The sequence below is a fragment of the Oratosquilla oratoria genome, chromosome 36 (assembly GCF_046742065.1).
Source record: "Oratosquilla oratoria isolate Oo_2021 chromosome 36, ASM4674206v1, whole genome shotgun sequence".
Taxonomy (NCBI): Eukaryota; Metazoa; Arthropoda; class Malacostraca; order Stomatopoda; family Squillidae; genus Oratosquilla; species Oratosquilla oratoria.
The window spans coordinates 33,283,755-33,287,692 of NC_134812.1; positions in this window are offsets into that span (position 1 = coordinate 33,283,755).

Here is a 3,938-nt window from a genome sequence, read left to right on the forward strand (position 1 = left end):
GGCAGATCAATTCCTGTCATGAGGTGGTCATGTGACATGGGAAAGTCCTGTTCTTAGGTGAACTAGTGTCATTTCAAAACCTTGATTATGTTGATGTTAGGACAACCATAGAAGTTAGGGTTGATTGTTTTTAGTTAGTTTGTTCAGCGTTAATTCCAGCATCTTTGTCACACATTTAGCAGTGCTGATTGGAGGGCTAGGAGCATAGAGGAGGTATAGGGGTGGATGCCACCTTGCCAACCAGATTGCTGCTAAGGATGCCAATACAAGATGGTACCCAGCAGAAGTGGGTAGAGATTTGGATTATCCACAAATGGATGTAGTGGACTACTGGGTGACAGGACTTCATAGGAGAAAGTGATTGTAGGGCACTGTGAATCTGATGTAATTAGATAGGATAAAGGGTGTGGGCTGTGGATAACATGTAGGATGGTGAAGAGTTCAGTGATAAAAATTAAGATGAGGAGGGGGAGGGATCTAGATCGGTTTTCAGTTGGGAAACAATGCTGCCTAACCTACTGTGTGGCTTGAATGGGAACCATATTGATAGCTGTTGAATAATGGGAATAACTCTCCAAAATCTTACAAAGGAAAGCATATGTGGGATCTACCATTTCCAGGCCATGTCATATACTTTTAACCATAAGAAGAAGAAAACGAAGAAGATGAAGATGATGCAGCAGCAGCAGCTAACATGTCTGTTGTCAAATGCAGTATGGATTGTAATTTTTGTTTGTTTGTTGATGTTTGTTTCTATTGTACTGCAGCCAATTTAGAATCCTGTTTGAAGGGGTGAATTTAGATGTTGGCATTCTAGTTGTCATATGAGTTTGAATGAATCTTTTTTTCCTACTAGTTTGAAGTGGTTCTTTGGAAAGGTTTTGATTTTTCCTGGTTTGTGGAAAGGAATGATGATGTGGTTACTCTCCAGACATTTTGAAAGGTGCCATCTGTCTATATTTGGTTGAAGAGATGTAAATGTTGTTACAATTAGGTGTAGGTGCAACATGTCATAGTGTATATTATATAGGCTTGGAACAGTTGTCTTACAGTTGAAGGTGTGGTATTCTGCTTCTGTGAATGAACAGGTTTATTCTTGGAGGGAATGTGGTGTAAACTCTGGTGGTGGCAGTGATTCAGGGTTAGTCTTTTGGAATATGAATTTGGGTTCATGGTTTGTGTAGCTAGTTGGGGAGGTGAGGATATGGTTTGACTATTGATTAAAGAAAGGGGAAGGGGTATAATGTGGAGATTCTCCCCCATGATTTGGTGATAGGGTTTGGTTTGATTGATTGATTTATGGAATTTTTGGCTCGAAGGCCAAGCGCCGGAGCCAGTAGGCCATTCAGCGCTGATAGGGTTTGGGAGATGATTGTTATTATACAGGTTTGCCATGAGTTTCAGCATGTTTGGTGTATTATTTCTTGGGATTGTGCTCTTCCCTTTATGAAGAGTATGAAGTTCTCAGGGGTTAAGTGTTTTTGAAACTGGCAGAATGGCCATCTGCTCTATGGGCTGAGGTGCAATCTGGATTCTTCCTAGGGACTGTTGGGGTAAGGGGGGTAAGGTTTTAAATTTATGAGAGTGCTTATCATGTTATGTGGTTCATTAGATAAGTCAGTGTTGTATCAATTGTTGAACAGTTTCCTACTGTTCTGGTTGTGTTGTTGTCATGTATTGGAATTTACCAGCACTTCTATCCTTTTGGACAATTACACACTGCTCTCATGTTTAGGACATCTTTTCTAGCCCCTTTTCCATGTGGGGTGAGCAGAGTCGCTAATTAGGGAACTCGGTTTGTGCGGAAGTTAGAAGTCCAAGGCGAGGGTGAGGTTGCACCAGTGTTATGTAATATCAACATGGTTGTTCAATATACATGTGAAGGTGAGGGAAGTAAATGTAAAAGGTACTAGCGAGTTTGATTGTAGGGAAGTGGTAGGTGAGTCATTTGTTGGTTTGTTGTTTGTGGATAACTGCACTTATAAACAAGTCAGAGGGTAATTCAGCCCTGGGTGTTGAAGTGCTATCTTGGTGCATTGCCTATGATCTAAGCAGTGGGGCAGGTGGACAGAGATGACCCCTCTTTCACAGGTGCTAAAATGGGAGGGGCAATGAATGGAATTTGGATGGGTGTAGGGTAGATGTATGCCAACCCTTTCATAAAGATAAAGAGGCTCGTTGGTGTCTATGTGTGTAAATATTGTTTTATATTTTTCTATACTTATCACTATCATTCATAAAACCTAAATAATTTTCTTTATACGTACAAATAACAAAAGGCCCTTCCCTCTTTATAAGTAGGGTGGCATAGTTATGAAATTTCCTCTACAGTGTAGGAATCAGATTTACTGTACAATAGATGTCTTAAACATAACTTCCTTCCTGTATAATACATACATATACCTACAACCTTTTCTCCTTTACAAGGGATGTAGCCAAAGTCAAAGGTAATCCATTCCCACCCATTTCATCCCCACATAATCCACTCCCATTCACTGCCCCTTCCTCCCTCTTTTCTTGGCTTCTCCTGGATGATGGGTCATCCCTGCATATCGTCCACTGCCCCGGGTCAGAAGCAATGCAGCAAGACACAGCAAGGCTGCTTCATTTAATTGGCGACCCCCCTCTCATGTAGAAAAAGAGAAGGGGAGAAATCCCTTTGGGCTGCATCAAAATATCATCCACACAACTCTCCCTCCTCCATTCCAGTACATGCATCACAGCATCATCATACACAACCATTCTCCACTCACCCCTATCTTCTGTCTTCTCCCTTCCTTCCTCAACTGACATTCCCTTCTTTCCCAATGCCCCTTTTACCCCATTCATCCATTTCATCCTTGGTCACCCCTCATGTACACTAAATCCACCTCTGCCTTCCACACTTCTTTTACTAATCTTTCTTCACTCATTCTTTCCATGTGTCAAGTCCAAACTATCCCAACACTCTTTCCTCAACCCTATCTCCCAACTCCCTTTCCACCCCTGCTCTCCTTCTCACCTACTCAATTCTCACTCTATCCAGGCTAGTAACCCCTACCCTTCTCAGGCATTTCTTCTTGAACACATTGAAACTCTTCCTCTCTTATGTTTCATGTTTCAGCCCCATAGAGTACTGTCGGCATAACCATCCCTTCATATAATCTCCTCTTAGCATCCATTCCCAAATGTCTATTTCTCATTACACTTTTTAATCCCCAAAGGCATTTACTTGCTTTTCTCAACTTACATTCTACCTCCACTCCTCCCTTTCCCGCCACATTTGCACCCAAGTATTTAAAGCTATCCACTTCCTCCAATCTCTCCCTTAATACTTGCCTCCAATTTGCTGCCATCCTCTCCCCTTGTACACCTCATCACCTTATTTTTACCCACATTTATATTCAACTTCCTTCTTTTGCACACCCTTAATCCTCTTCTGATCCTGCCACAAGCACAATGTCTTCAGTAAAGAACAACTGGCTTATCTCCAATCCCCGTCCCATTACCCTTGTGTTTACCTCTTGCACCACCGCCCTGTACAAGTTGAAGAGCCGAAGTGACATAACACATCCCTGGCAAAATCCCACATTTACCTCATACCACCCACTCTCTCCATTTCTAACACAATTAGGTAAACCCATCACAGACAACTGTTCAACATTTCTTCCTGAAGAGATATATGGGAGGGCCAGATGACTTACTGATTACTGTGGGGCTGTGGGCTGCTAGTCAGTGAAACTCAATAAAACAAGTATTACTGTTACACTTATGATGCTCAACAAAATATGTCTTCAAAAGTGTGGTGAAGGTCCAAATCTAACATCCACACATCACTACAACCTAGAAGATGTAGCTTTATTTTTCCTGCACAGAAATCTGCTTTACCAAGAGAGACATAGGTATATAAGTGAGAACAGTTCCAAATGTCATCAGAAGTATTTAGCAATACAATAAGA